Here is a 17,671-nt window from a genome sequence, read left to right on the forward strand (position 1 = left end):
TATATAGATATATATATATTGACTATCATAGTTGAACCAAGCAGCCAAATAAGATGTATGATTTGCTAAAATATATAATGAAAAATAAGCTTGTAGTGTATTTTTTAAAAATAATATATTATTTCTTAGTATATTATTCTTATAAAATAATTTTCTTAAACTTAAAAAATAAAGATAAAAAAAACCTATTGGCGAATCACAGCTACCGTCTTTTTAAGAGAACTCATTACGTGCTCGTCCAAGTTTTCGGCCCATTAAACTTGTCCCTAAGCAAAAAGTGTGCGATAGGGCCCAATCGCGTGTAAGGGCCCGTTGAAAACTATCATAGTGTAACTGTGCAAGTCGGGGGAAGGGAAAGACATTATATATGATCGAAGTTTACTTATCTAATCATTTACGTTAGGGGCATTTACATATTGTATATCGAAAATGTGTCAACATGAATTACAAAGATATCTCGCAGATAGCAGGAGAAATGAAGTGGCCCTGTTGGGCTTGCCAAGGATGACCCAGAACTGCACGATCGCACACTGTAAGAGCAATTAGCCTTGGGAGGATAAAAGGCATGCCGCTTTTGAAGAACCCATCAGACTAGACCCACCTGGACGAACAAGTCGCACTCCAACCCAGATAGGTCAAGATAGAAAAAACGGATTTCACAGTCCCAGAGTAGAAGTGAATCCTCTGCAAATAGCCGCGCAGGCAGACATTCGGCCGGCCTAACAACCACGCATTTATTAATCGCCCGACCTGGTAGTCGCCTAGCCTAGCAGCCACCGAACATACTCAAGGGCCCCACGGGCCAAATATATAAACGGACTAAAATACCCACATCGTACCTACATACTTTAGGGGTACATTATGCAATTAAACGATGACTCATTCCTACAAATATAGGGTCCATTCATGAATAAAGATTACACAAATTTATTGTTCATGACTGTGTTATTGCTCTCCTCTCTGTCTCTCTCTCTCTCCCATCCTACAACGCTTATTCCTTAGACAAATGTCCCGGACATATTCAGATTCAACACATATATACTGCCCAATTCCTATGTATTTGCACATTTACCACCTAAACTTAACTTTTTTACAATTATACCACCCAAATCTTTTGTTTCACATCACAAATATCACCATTTAAAGAGTGAAAAACACGTTTCTATATGCATGGGCAAAGTGGTAGGTCCGTAAAATTGATGTTTAGGTGTCAGATATGTAGATACATAAGAATTGAGTGATATGTATGTAAATCTTCATACATATTATACTCATTTGATTTATTTAATAAATTAAATTAAATACTAAAATGTAATACTAATTTTAAAATAATTATAATAGCTATAAATTTCATCATAATCAATTAATTTTTAAGACATCGCAATTTATAGTTCTATTTAGTGTGCTTGATTATTTGTTCACTATTCGATTAACATATAAAAGTTTGTGTATATATATATATATATATATCGTTTGAGCAATACATTGCTCCATAAATACATTCACATTAAATAGGGCTGTATAAATAGGGCTGCAGTTAAGTTAGGTTAGTTGTTTTAGGGTTTGTTTGATTTTAAGCACATGAAATTCATATTGATTACAATGTGGTGTAAAGTTAATGCAACATATTCTGAATAATTAGTGATTCGTGCAAGAAAATTTTTGGTGGCGAACAAAACTTGAGCTTTACAATAATTTTTTACCGCAAACATAAATAGAGATGAAAGAGAATCAAGTTTTCGAAGAGAAAAAAACTCTTAAAAAATTTCGTTTATTTTAATTTTATGCTTGTGCAAGATTGTTTGTGGTGTTTTACAGGTTTCAGGCCGTCAAACTTGCATCGAAGAGCAAGAAAATAATGAGGTCAAGGGAGCTAAACTAGCATTATAACACGTAGATATGACATAATTACATTGCATTCTCAAGGGAGCCAGCGTAACTACATCAGAATTTGGCATGGTGATGCTAGATTCAAAGTGGTTGGCACCGAAAAGTTGGTGTAGTCATGCCACCGCTAAGACCATTTGTGTTGCATGCTATGGCTTGGCTACACCAAAATTGGGCGTGGTTACACCTCCACGAGTTTTCTCAACTTGGTAAGAATTTTCATGTTGAATTTGGATGGGGCTTTAGAAAAGTAAGTTAGGGCATGACCTATATGGATGGAGAGACTTGGAGAAGAGGCGAAGAGTAAGCTGAGAAGAGTCTCCATCTTTGTTCTGGGGGTTTTCTTCCTCCTTTATAAGGGAGAAAGTTGTTAGGTGCTATTTTGCTCGAGTCATGAGAGGCATTGTGAGAGAGAGATGGAGAGAGTGTGTCTGCGGGAGAGAAATTTTGTGAAGTATTTTTCGTTGTACGAGGAAACTTGTTAGTATTGCAAAGGTATTCATACTTAGTTGTAAATTTGTATTCCTTCGTGCAATTATTTTCTTCTATGATTGCAATGAAATACTTCATTTTTTCAGACTTGGGCCATGTGTCTGATTTTTTTACATGATTCTGTGTTGTAAGATTTTGATGTTTCCCATTGTGTTATTAATGATTCTCCCCATAAATGTTATTTGCATGATGATTTGTTCATGTTGTTGTGTTAACGTTTAGCACTTAGTTTACTCCTGATTTGTTCTATTAAGATTTTAAAAACTCGTTTGATCTATGACTTCTAACCATCACTAATAGAATGAGTAGGTTACCACACGATAACCTAGTGGAATAAGCCTATTACCATTAAGGGATCGTAACCTCGACAGGGGATTCACAGAGTTTTGGGAAACACTACATGGTTAAGTTTCACTTAACTGTAATTTAGTTTCAAACTTTTCTTTTGACATAAGCATAGGCTAAGAAGATTATTATCTCTAGTTAACAACTATCATGATGGGAATTCATGGGAGCATGAGCCTTACTCTCTCTCAAGAACACTTATCTAATCTTAGCTGGTAGATGTGTTATTTTCTTATTTTCTATTTCATTTCACTCATTGTTTTGTTTAGGATTGTAGGATTTATTTCTTGTAATTGGGTTAACTAGGTTCAATATGTTAATAAAACTAGAGTTTCACCTATCCGTTTTACTTTTTAACTATTTTTTCATGGCATTGATACGTGAAATTGAAAATTCATATATTACTTAACACGTATGCTTGCATGCTCGATCGACTTGCGTTATAACAATTTTTGGCCATCAACAACATCTTAGGATATTACACCAATAGGACGAAACTTTGAGGCCAATAGACTAAAGTGGACAATATCTCGATGGGTGAGAGTTTGGGTCGTTAAAAATATTATCATAACATAACATCAACTTCAACATAAGAACTAAGTGACATACAAAATAATATCACATAAGAAAAAAGTACTACATGTTGGGAGCCAACTCTTGAATCCGTAGGAATCATCTTTAGAATCCTATCTTCCTAATGAATGATTCGAGGTTAAGAACATTAACTAGGATGTTAATTACTTAATTGGGGGGATTATGAAACCTCTTAAATAAAATAAATTTGAACATTTAATTATTGGGGTGCCTTTTGGAGTAATAATTATTAGAATTTTATCATAAAAGTCAAAGTTAGGCATGCCCATATGGGGGTTGTCTTGAGATTGATGACCTCTTGGTAAGTTGCACCAATGGGGCAAAAAAGTGAGTGATTGGGCCAAAGATAATAATATCTCGAAGGCTGAGAGTGACACAAAATGTAACATTTTGGAATTTTTTCATTGCGGTTGAGTTTTGATTACTTAAAATGGAACTAAAATAAGAGTTTTTAAATCTTCAAAATAATTTATTTTGTTTACTTTACTTCTAATCAAATACTTAAAAATTGAAAACCTTTATAATTGAATTGCAGTGCATCCAATCAAAAAACTCCTTAATGACTTTGTCTTTCTTTAGTTGAAATGACTTGATCTTGTCAATGAGTTCATTACAACTATAGGAATTTTCTTTTGATCAAGTCTAGGGCTGATTGCCAAGTTTAATCGGATGGACTCATTGTGCTGATCTAATAGAATGTGTGGACTTATTGTTGGCCCAAGTGATTTTTGATGTGCATACAAACTAATAAAATCTTATATTTGATCAAAAAATTAAATTTGAAAAAATAATTAAAATAGGTAATTTATATATATTAACACTTATAACTAAGGGTCCGCTTGGGACAACGGTGCGACACTGCACTGCTTCGATAAACTGTGTTTTGACAGACTTTTCAAAAAGCTATTGCTAAAATCAACGTTTTCTCACAACTTCTGGCTAGGTGCGATGTCAGCTTTCTAGCTGCAGTCTGACTAAAAAAAAAAAAAAATTGTAATCGCCACCGTAACTTTTTGAGCATCACATAATTATTGAGCAGCTTAACCGTTGCTTTTTAATAAGCTGCAACTGCCCAAAACGGAGCCTAAATCAACTAGTTTACATCTCAGTGAAAAATAATGTATTTATAAATAATTTACTCTTATATGTTGATAAATAATATTTATATAATAAAAAAACTAAGAAAAAAAGCATGCAATCTGTATTATGTTAATAATAATAATTAATATATCTGATGCATACCATTCAAGGAGGCAGCTTCACACGCTCATAATATATGAGAATGGGCGCCCTTCGTTTGGATAATTTTTTCAAAATTTATAATTAGAATAAATTATATTTGATTGGTTTAATTTAGCTATTAAAATATTGCATTGATTATTGATTATAATCATAACTTTATATGATTTTTAAATATTACTTTACTATTTTAATTTTGAAAAATTAAATGACAAATGAATGCTATTTACTATTTTATCTCTTCAAGCATTAAATCAATAAATTTATAAAGTCATATAAATAAATAAATGGTTTGAAGATGAATATTATTTTATATTTACTTTCATATAATAATTATAAATTTTAATACAAACTTATGGTATAATATATGTATATTTAATTTAAGTTGAAGATAATCAATTAAATTATGTTTTGATTTTTTCAAAATCAAAGTGATCAGACTACATAAAAGTTCAATATGATTCATTTTTGTAAGCATTTAATCAAAAGTAAGTGATTAATTAATTAACTAATAAGTGAAATCATTTAGATGGATGACTTGCAAACCCCTATAAATCACTACATTTTTATGCATTTGTCATGTTAAAATAATAAGATAAATAAAATAAGTCTACAATTATATATATAAATATAGTTATCATATAGTTGCATGTAACATCACAAATCACATTGATGTTAAGGGGGGGAAAGCTCTGCCCGTTGTTTTTAAATCATTGGGTGCAAAAGATAAGAATAGCGATGCTTTCCACGAGGATAATCTTTTAATTTTATCATGATTGTACGGAGAAGGCATGTGCGGGCCACTTATTAATGACATGATTATTATCTTTTTGATCCCGGATGATGTCTACGAGGAGATCTATTATACTACCAAAATAAATATTCATGCAGGAAGATTCATTTTAACAATCATCGGCGCAGCCAACTGTGATCTATTAGTAAAGCAGTTTCTTTGAAGGTTGTAAATTTCCTTAGGTCACGGGTTCGAATCATCCTCTGACCAGTTTAGCGTAACGAGGGTGGTCCTCGAATGATTAGGTACAAGAGATTGGCTTGGGGTTCGTGTAATAGCTTCAGATCATTTTTTTTAATATATATATATATATATTTATTAGTTAAAATTTAATATTTCAATTACCAATTCTTTAATTTAAAATTTTAGAAATTAGATGTGTGCATATATTTGTAGGTAATCTTGCTTAAATATGATAAATAAATATGTAAATATGAGTTAAAATAAGTTAAATTTATATGAATCCTATACTTATCATTATTTTGCTTGTTCAATTTTTTTTTAATTTAAAATGGCATCTAAGTAAAATGATAACATTAGACTCGATTCGATTTGTTTATTTATTTAAACTTGTATCACACTATTTTAACTCATTGATTTAAGAAAAATAAAATATAATAATTCTTTAAATATATCATATAATTTATATAAAAAATTATTTATGCTCAGCTCATTTATTAAAGGAATGAATCAAATGCATACTACTTAATGGTAAAAATATTACGTCATGACTCCTAACGTAGAGTTACGTTCGGATTGGAATTTACAGTTGTGTTACGAGAATATTTCATCTGTGTTATTTGTAAAAATGATGTGTTATTCGAGTATTATATGGTGTTATTCGATTATTTTGCAGCGTTATTGAAATATTTCATCGCGTTACTTGATTTGTAGCTATGTTATTCGGCATATTCCCTGTGTTATTTCAATTTTTCACTATGTTATTGGAATAACTCAACCACAAATCAAGTAATAAGGGGGAATATTTCAATAATACTTCAGCCCCAAATCAAGTAACGTGATAGAATATTCCAATAACACCGCAAAATACTCGAATAACACATCATTTTTATAAATAACGCGGATGGAATATTCTCGTAACACAATCAAATATTCTAATCCGAACGTAGCTCTAGGTTGGGAGTCCTGATATAATATTTTTCCCTACTTAATGAGCCACATATAAATTATATATAAATGACAATTATTTTACAAGTCCAATGCGTGGAGGATGCCTCGTAGTCCAAATACTTTAGCTTAACATATTACTAGAAGTATTGCTTGGCTTTTAAGCACTGTTTCATGGAAGAGTAAAAGTTACAACTTTTATGAAATTGCACAAAAAATCATGTCAAATCAAACCGACGGTCAAAGCAAGCACTCATCATCTCGAAAATGTAAAAGATTCGATCTTAATTATATTGGTTTTATAGGAACGCAAATTTTTGACCATGCAATTATTTTTACAAAAAGAAATAATTTGCTTAAAAAAGTCAAAAATTTAACAAAATAATTACATGGTCAAAAACTATTTATAAAAGTGGTGTTATTAACTCAATACTTATTCATAAAAACTCTTAAAATGGCACAATAAAGAATAAAAGTAATTAAGTAGCTCTCAAAAAATAATTTAGTATTTTAAGAGCCATTAATATTGATGTATGATGTTGAATACAAATTTGTCTATGGATTACAACCAACGAGTAGAATGTAAATTAGGAAGGGAGGAGGGGATGGGGGAGAGATAGGGAGGAGGGGAACAGTAATCAATCCTGTGTTATTCATAAAATATTTTCCCTATTTATAGGAGAGATGATTCGATGATGATATTGCATTTTTGCTCATGTTTGAAACTGTTCAGAATTATGGTATTTCTAATATTTTACATGAATGTGTTTATCGTCTGGCTACTTTCTGGCTCAGTCGATTAAAATTATTTGGCTTCAGGTCAACGAGATCAGCTCGGTCGGTTGAGCTTTGTCGGCATGAGATGATCGGTTGAGCTTTGTCGGCATGATGACAATACTTGATCCACGGTGAACTGCCTCTAGAGTGTTAATGGGTTGGTTGGAGATAATATGGAACTAGATGTTTCCTTAATCGACTCCACTGGAGGGTGGGCAATCGTATTGGGATGCACCTAGTCAAATAGAGTGAGTCTTTTGGTCTTCCATCAGTGGACCCTTTGATCTTCCATCAGTGGGCCCTCATAGCCGTACTTTTTTATCTCTTAGTCCGTTGGATCTCCTCGAGATTCATGTTGACACGTTTCTGATGTACATAAGCATTTACACGCGCCACGATCAAACTATTGAGAATTCGATAAAAATGAAAAATCGGTTGAGCTTTGTCGGCATGAGATGATCGGTTGATCTAGCTTGATGATGGGACAATACTTGATCCACGGTGAACTGCCTCTAGAGTGTTAATGGGTTGGTTGGAGATAATATGGAACTAGATGTTTCCTTAATCGACTCCACTGGAGGGTGGGCAATCGTATTGGGATGCACCTAGTCAAATAGAGTGAGTCTTTTGGTCTTCCATCAGTGGACCCTTTGATCTTCCATCAGTGGGCCCTCATAGCTGTACTTTTTTATCTCTTAGTTCATTGGATCTCTTCGAGATTCATGTTGACATGTTTCTGATGTACATATGCATTTACACACGCCACGATCAAACTATTGAGAATTTGATAAAAATGAAAATTACTTGTTGGGGCTATCATTAATTTTGAGGGTGTTTGACTTTTAAATAGATATGTTTAGGTGTTTAGGGTGATCTGTATGTAGTAATAATAATAATCAATAACTATTTTATTTTTCATTTGAAAAAAGAAAAAAATTATCAAAAAGTTCACTGAAATAATTAATCCCGACTGTCTATATGCAACAGTATAATAATGACTTTAATTATAATTTTCACTTATATTTCTTTATTTTACAATAGTGCCAAAAACTTGATCCTGAAGAAAGTAAAAATTCAACTTTTTAATTTATATAAATATTGAGATACTACGCAAGTATACGTATCGTTATCAAGTAATATAAGACTTTTTTATTAAGACCTGAATATCGAACCCACAGGAGAATACGCAATATGCACTTTTGAACAGTAACTTTCTATTCTAAAAATACAATTACTAAAACTACAAATATTTTTGCAGTATTAAAATTCAAATCTTTTTTGTATTTTTGATATTTTGACAAAACAGTAATAATTTTAAAAGTTAACTTGAGTTTATGTAAAAGAAAATTACTAAATTTGAAAAACATTTTTCTGCTTATCATGAATCGGCAATGAGTATAAGAATTATGTTGTGGTAGTAAGCAAATTGTGTTGTGCTAAATAGAAGCAATTATATTATTTATTATATTCTTTACCCTTATTAGAGATGCTATAAAGAACATTAACTAATTTAAAGTTTGAATAGTTCTGAAGATCGGTTAGGTAGAGAAGATACAAGCTCTCACTCTAGAGTTCCCTCGATTCCCTCCACCTGGGGGCTAACTCCTCATGTCAGTACCTAAAAATAAATCAAGCTGGGGGCTTTAACCTGTCACTTTAAAGTCCTCTAACTCTACACCCTTCAATGATTATTTCCCTATTTATTTGCACTAAATCATATGAATTACATTCTCATTCATACAATCTCATGTGATTCTTTCCAATTGTTGACTGAAACAATATCAGCCCGGTTCTTTCTCATAACAAATTTTAACATCTGAATTGGTCAAATCAAGAAGTAAATGAAATTTATGGAGTTAAATCATCACAACTTCTTACTTCTTCCAACATTAAAGATCAATACTCTCCACAACTTGCATCCAAACTTTAATTACTTATCATTTTAAGGACAAAGATAAAAAAACTACTCATAATTTCAAAAGACCTAGAGAAAACAAAACCACACTTTAGTTTAAAAGTAAAAATCATTGTCAAATAAACAAGAAGTCTCGATTAAAATCAAAAGTGTCAAATCAACAAGAAGTCTCGATTAAAATCAAAAACAATTTAAAATAAAAGATAAAAACTTATCTCAAATCATTCACCAAACTCTTAAAGTTGTTTTGAATTTCTTCTCTTTTACAGAAAAACTTATCTCAAATCCTTCACCAAACTCTTAAACTTGTTTTGAATTTCTTCTCTTTTACAGCACTTTAAACTCTCAAAATAAAACTAAAAACAGAAGGAAAAAAAAGTAAATTTTGTGTGGTGCTTGAATCTCTCCACAAAATTCTCCACGATCTTCTTCAAGCACTCTTTCCCTCTTCAAGCACCCCTTTCTCTCTTCAAGCATCCCTTTCAAATGTAAAAACATCCTTCTTTTATAAATCAAAACATCAAATGTCACAAGAGGCCCTTGAGGGAATTCACTTGCTATAAAAACACGACACGTAAGAAATGCATCGAAAAAAGTTGGGTAGTTGATGGGAGAGGTTTAAGGGAGATCATTAGCAAATGAGATGATGACAAGCAATACAAAGTGGTAGGAGGGGCGTGGTGAGAGAGATAGGCAGACATAAAATTTGAAAATTCTATGATTTGACTTTTAAATGCATAAAATTAGAGAGATTTGGAGGTATTATAAACATCATAACATTTTTCATGATATTCCTTTTGCTCTAAATCAAAACATCAAAATAAGTCCAAAGTATGAAAAAATAAACAATAGTAATAACAATAGCACAATATACCTCTAATACTAGCAACAAATTTAATAACCACCAAATAATTCAACTTATAATAAGAAGGCTGTCTTGTTGTCCGCTGTAAATATAATCAAACATTTGGCTATTTAGGATTATAAGAGTATATGAATATATTTGTATTGTGCTCCTTGAAATATAACCAAAATCAAGGTGGCCAAACCTAACGTTAAGTGTCAGAGGTAAAAACAATATAATTGCCTCTTGATGCAGAAGAACCAGTCTGCAATTGGAGCAGAAAGCTGAGGGGGGGAAAGTGGCAGTCGCCATCAGGAAAGAGCTCTAAAATTTGCTCAGGTCTCTTCTGATAGGCTCGTCAAATTCTCTGAAAGTGACAGGCCCAGAAGTAGTCTGTAAAAATGAAATTTACATGCATATCATTCAATTTTTATGTATTTACATATGTAATTTATAATATTGTGAAAATCAGACCAGACATTGAACCGGTAGAAGAAGAGATTCAATTTTCAAAGGTTAAATGTATTTTAAAATGATGATACATAATATTTACATCTCACTCAATTCATTTGTATTTAAATATCCAACACCAAAAATTCAATTTTAACATATCTCATTTTATCTATGCATGGAAATGAGCATTTCAATTTTAAAACTTATGATATGGATGATTTTGGTGGTATAACTGTATAAAACAATAGAATTTAGTTATTAGATATGTATATAAATAAAATTTGGTGGTATGTATGTAAATTGAATTGCTTTGTAATAACGATGTTTGCGATGTGATATGAGTGATTTGGATAGTGTAAATGTAAGAAATAGAGTTTAGGTGTAGATATGTAAAATACATCAAATTTGGTGGTATATATGTAAATGCCAGTGAACTGAAAGCCTTCAGAGAGTTCGGTTCATCCCGATTCTGGGCTGTTCTATGAGAGAGGACGAACAGGCCAAACTGGCTGGTCTGATTTGATTTTCTAAACACTGCCTTTGATACATAAATAAAGTGGCATATATGTAAAAATTAAGCTTTACATATACGCCACAATTTCGATAACAATAATTCTATTCAGAGCTCTTAATTGGTTCCTCAATTAATTGCTACAATGGTAAAAGCCATAAAAGTAGGATAGTTTGATTTTCAATCTCATAAAAATGAGGAGCATGCCCTATTCCTATGCATTTGCATATCAAACACCTAAATTTTATTTTTTACGATTATACCACCAAAATATTTCATATCACATCAAAAATACTATCGGTTTAACTTTACAAAAAAAGTGAAATGCACATTTTGTGCTTTTCAGCATAAGTAGTTAGAAAAATAAGTAAAAATTGAAGCCAGATGTGTAAATATATAAGAACTGAGTGCTATGTATGTAAATCTTCCTCTAAGAGTTTGCTTGGTTAAATGACAAGCCAAAAGTGGATAGCTTGAGTCAAACTAAGGATGAGCTTAATCTTGGCTTAAATCAAGTTAAATTAGGACAATATAAGATCAAATCAATATATATACAAAAATACAAAGAACAATGAAATGCGACCGTTTTAAAATTACTAAACACAAAAAACTTTGCATTTTAATCATTTGGTAAAAAAATTATTTTACATACGGATCTAATCTTAGCTGGATGTCACCTCCCAAAAGAGCTTTTTTGAGAGGTGACAAGTGGTATCATAGCAGATTACTGTTTGTCAGGTGTGTTGACTCTCTATGGTTCAACTGAGAGGTGACAAGTGGTATCATAGCAGATTACTGCTTGTCATGTGTGTGAACTCTCTATGGTTCAGTGGGAGCCCCGGTGAGGTGGAGCCGATTCGTGATGAGGGCGTCACGTGATTGGGTGGAGGAGAATGTCACGGACAAAAAACCCCACATCGGCTAGGTGTAGGGCCGAAAAACATTAATGAAATCCTAGGCTGCCCACCATCCCGAAGAGCTCTTTTGAGAGGTGACATGAAGATCTCTTTGAAACCATGCAATAATGGAATAGCACCACCAAAATGCTTATTTTATATGGTATTTTAATGAAAAATGAAAACATAATGACAAAGCTATGACTTTAACCTATCTAATTTTGTGCCACGTGATCCATTTCTCACTCACACAACAACCCATTTGTATTTTTTTAAACATACATCATAGAAAAACTTTATTTGCACGAGTGACCGAATTAATTAAATAATGTCAATATATTAAAATTATAATTTTAAAATATTATTATTTATCATTATTTCGATAAATTTTTGTCATGAACTGCAATAAAAAGTTACAATGAACAAAGTCAAAAAATGCTTTCACAAGGATAATTAATTTATATGAAAAGCAATTAGGTCATAATAGCTGAATGCAGCATAAATTTTTTATTGATTATTTAAAAAATAAAAAATATATTACTGCTGAACTATTTTTCTCTTTAACTGTCTTGTAGATACATTTAAAAAAAATAAAAATTCCATTTATTATAAAAAAATCTATCACCAAGCTACTAGCCTATAATGAAGGAAAAATTATTCGATACGGACACCGCATGCAGAGATATTGTATTGATCTACACCGTAAATTACTGAGCTCCAACGTCTGATAAAAAAAATTTAAAAAAAAATGGGCCCACCGAAATACATCTTTACAGTGATCGACGGTGTAGTTCGGACACCGCATGAATAATTTTTCGTAATAAAGAGGTTATTTTTATCCTTCTGTTTAATAGAAGTAATCATAACTTATTTATTAAGAAACTATCAAAAATTTCTTTTACATTTTATCTTTTTAATTTTTTTTCCCAAATTTACACGTATTTTACAGCTTGTGTAAAAGAACAAATGAAAAAACAAAAAATCCATGGAAACATACCTAATTAGTAATAGCAGTGCTGAATTAGGAAACAATGAGTTGATCGCAGTAGTGAAAAGAAGAAGTGATATTGGCTCGGCTCAGTCTTGACGGAAAGGGTCGGTGGCGGCGCCGCACCGGTGCCGATATTCGACTGAGCCAACCCAATATCCTTTCATCTCTTCACCTGCAGCTCCAAGCCGTCTGATGATGATTCATCTCTCTATCTACTCTCTTCCTCTAGATGCGGAGTACACGTGAATTTTGTTGTATTTCTTCCGAGTGAGGGGTACGTAAATGCGAATTTTGTTATATTTTGATTGCATTGATTGTGTTGATATAACCAATACAACCAAAACACAACAGAATTCATGTATAGAATCCGCACTTACTAGTTTTTCCTACCCCCTCCTCCATAGTTGTGTGCTATGATCTCTCTCTTTCTCTCTAGCTATGAGGAGCCCTCTGTCTCCCTCTCTCTGTGCTTTCTTTCTGCAATTGGAAGCTCTGAGGGGAAGCTCATTGCTTTAATAGACAAGAAGAACGGACAATAAAGGTGGAGGACAAAACCGACTTGATAGGAATTATGGGAGATTTTCTATGCATAATTTTTTAATTCTAATGAAAATATAGTTCGGAGTTTTTTATGTTAACAATAATGACGACTCTCTCATCAAACTTTGAATATTTAAACTCTTTCATTCATTGTGAATATTTTAAAAAAAGGCCATGATTTTCACCCATTTGAATTGTTCCTTATTCCCTGTACATCTTAACTCATATATATATATATATATATATATATAAAGATCGAAGTTATCGTAGCCTTACCCTCACTTTTGTTTAATGACCAAAATGCAATGGTTATCTATAATTTTTAGTCTCATGGTCGATAAAGCTTAAGTACAATTTAAAAAATTATATTTAAAAATAATTTGATTTTTCTTAGAAGAAAATTAAATGTTTGAGTTATATAGCACCTAAGCAATTTTTAGTCTCATGGTCCAAAAGAAGGAGAGTATAACAAATGAGTGTCCGCCGATAGAAGATTAAGAGGTGCAATTTTACGAACGAAAGTAGCCTCCCGTGCCAAAGTTGAAGACCGACCGAGCCAGGAGAAGTATAAAAGGATGATTGATAGATTTAGATCCAAAACGATCAGACTAAAACAAGAAAGATAAACAACCGAGCCAACCACTACAACAAAACTGACATAACACACCAACCTACTTTCTGGTAGATTTAACATAAGGAAGGACTCAGTTCCTCAATATCATCAACTCCACATCAAGGATAAAGAATTGATAATACAACATAGTCTTAAAGACATCCCACAGACTCTCCTTGTTGAGGAATGAGTTACTTAGCAGGTTAAGATGATTCATCCTCTGCCCGATAGTTTAGTCTCGTTCCGTCGACATGAGCTCCTCATTCAGTGATTGAGGGTCGACAGCCATACTAGATCAATCGATCCACAAAGCCAAGTTGATCGAATAATTCATGCCTACCCGAGCCAATCAAACTTAGCACACTAGCAAAGCTGGCTGAGACTGGCCAACTCAACCTGCTTTACCAACTCGAAGTTAAACAAGCTCAGTCGACCAAACCAGAGGTGCTAATATATGTAAAATGCTCATAATATCTTATATAATATCCATTAAAATGGGGGCTGAAATGTGATATCACCATATTGTACCCTCTTTTATAAATAAATAGATCATTTTATGATAATATAGACGATATACTCTACATATTAATGCTCATGACTATTCACTCCTCTTTCTATCTCTCTCTCTCTCTCTCCTTTCTTTCAATTTAATTCTTGGGGTATGATTCATAGAGAAATCAGAATTCAACGGATCTTAAGATCACTTGGACAAATTGTTTCGATCAAAATTTGTTTGATTTTTATTTATCTATTTATCTTTTTCTTTATGATAGTATTTCTTATGTGATATGATCGAGTTGGCATGTATAAATGTAAATAATAAAATATAGGCGTTATATATGTAAATACATAGGACTAGAGTGATATGTATGCAAATGCCTCTTCTTTTTTCACATGTGCATTAAAACAAGTCCATGAATGCACAAGTTTAATGAACCTATTTGCTTGAGATGATCTTGATGATTATAAGCTCATTTAATTAGACCCTCAACCAAAACATGTGCAAATGATTTGGCAAAGAGAGTTGAACTGTTCGTAATGTTTGAATTGAAAAGGCTATCTTTCTGAAATTATTTTACCTGACAATTTCTACATAAAATATTGGATAAATTCTGAATCTGCTGAGCCTTTTTTTTCTTTTGGCTCATTCTTACTTGATTTTCAATACTTATTTTGTCAACCATTGTGTTGAAGGTGTTTGCATGAAAATATAAAAGATGGCCATGGATATCATCAAGTCCATTTAAGAATTTTTTTAAGCAGAAATTGTAGGTCAGACTGCCATGACTTGGAATTTTTTTGAGATGGTAAAGATAATATGAGAGTTGATTGATTAATCATATATTATCTTTTATCTTAATATAAGTTTAATTGTTAAATAATTCATCCTCATCAAATCTTGATCAAGCTAGATCCTTGACCAAAATTTTCTCCATTTTTTTAATCCAATTAAGTGTAATTCATTCCATCTCTTATGGGTAGAGCTACAGTGGAGGCACGGGGGGATTGTGCATGTAAGCCCAAGTCATGTTGTCACATGAGCTGAATCGCACAGAGAAACTATTACATGTGGATGAGCTGCGTTTGGATTAGGTTTGGATGGTGGTTTTTTTTGTAGTATTTATGGTAGCTTTGGTAGTATTATATTATAATAATACCACAATACTACCAATATTATCATGAATACCATTAGTCGTACCTACCATGTCCACATGTGATAATTCCCGCTCAACACAAATGAAACATATTCTTCTCCTTTGTGTGAATCGCTTACCAATAGACAAAGCCATGCGACTGAGTGGCGCAACTCTTTTAGTCATGATTTGCAACAAGCGAGAGCTATAGCATCATGAAGCTTCTCAAAGTTAGTTGCATCACTCCTCTTGACCTACTCCTTATTTTCTAACACAGCCATCGTCGAGTCCTTTGAGGAGAAGATTATTGTATCCATCTTATTCTTTCAACTAAGCAACAAATTAAAGTGTCTCCTCCCATTTCTTTTAACTATGAGGTCTACATAGATAAGGCCCATCTGAGTGAGAATTTGATAGGTTTATAATCATCAAACATTAGAGAGTTTGTGGGTAATTTATTTTTCATCTCTTCCTTTCTCATAATTTAGATTTACATGCATACTAAATAAGGTTATTTGTCACATCTAACATCAATAATAATAATAGTTAAGACTCGATGATTTGTACAAGGCCTGGTTATAATTTATAGTAAGTTCTTCGAGGCTTATTTTAAACGAGCTTTTGTAAGTAAACTCTATCTTATACTGTCTACATTAATATATTATCGTGTTAATATTAATTGAGAGCTCTTGACGTATAATTTCCACCAGTTGTATCATATTCAAACCTTAGACAAGCAAGTTTCAACCTTGCACGTCTCAAAATATCTATTAAAGCATAAAAATATACTCCTTCGTTAGGGGTATTATTCTTGTTGTTTATATTACATATTTCTATTATTTTGTATGTTTATTAGTTATGTCTCAATATACCTTTGTTGAATGATAGTTTTATTATTCACATTGAATGTTATTTGTTGATGATATGTAGAATATGTAAGCTATTAGAATGACAATGTTATCTTTGTTTTATGTCCTTTGTTATGGCTAGTTGGACCCATAGGTCCTCAAAAAAATATTAGATTATTTTCATGTGATTAGTGATATATCCTTGTTTCATGGTGCATTAAAATGTATGTATGCATGCGTGTATATATGTATGCATGCATGTATATATATGCATTCGACAGTTGAATTTTATTGATTTAATGGAACTATATATTATATGTAATTTATTGCCGCGTTCAAGGGAGTTAATTATGGAACTATATATGCAATCAAGCTCGTGAAAATTAGGCCGGACATCGAACCGGAAGAAGGTTCAAGTTTTATTGGTTCGACCGGGTTTGAACCATGACATAATAAATATAAAATTAATTAAATATAAACTAAATAATGCAATAACAATATAATAAATTAATAATACAATTTCTCTTGGGCTCGATTTGTAAACGAGCAGAACACGGATAAATATTTTCTCACTCGTGTTCGGCTTGTTCGGCTCGAAATAATTAAATAATAATATTTATTTATATCTTTTTATATTAAATTTTTATATGTATCAAACAAATGCTAATTTTTTTTTTAATTATTCAAAGGGTACATTTGTAAAAAATAAAAGTTTAGATGTTTGATATGTAAGAAAATAAGACTTCAGTGGTATGCATGTAAATATTCCTAAATATATAAGAAATACAAGTTTAGGTGTTAGATATGTAAATAATTAAGATTTGAGTGGTATGCATGTAATCATTCCTAAAATTATAGAATGTGGTGCATATAAGGAAAAGTTCTCCTTACTACATTTAGTCCCACATCGGTAGTTTTCCATTTTGCATATCTCTGTAAAATGAAGACTTAGGTTTTCATGCATTTCTCAAAAATATTCTGCATATCTCAAAATTCCACATTCTTGATAACTGTAATTTTTAATATAAATATTCATGGATTTCCAAAAATAAATAAATAAATAATTAGAAACGTATTTCAACTTAACCGTACCCGGTTCTCTGGTTGAACCGCCTATTAAGTCCGGTTTCGGCCGGTCTGATGCAAAAATAGTTTTTAGTTTGTCCAGAGC

The sequence above is a fragment of the Phalaenopsis equestris genome, unplaced genomic scaffold (assembly GCF_001263595.1).
Source record: "Phalaenopsis equestris unplaced genomic scaffold, ASM126359v1 Scaffold000655, whole genome shotgun sequence".
In the NCBI taxonomy this organism is placed as follows: domain Eukaryota; kingdom Viridiplantae; phylum Streptophyta; class Magnoliopsida; order Asparagales; family Orchidaceae; genus Phalaenopsis; species Phalaenopsis equestris.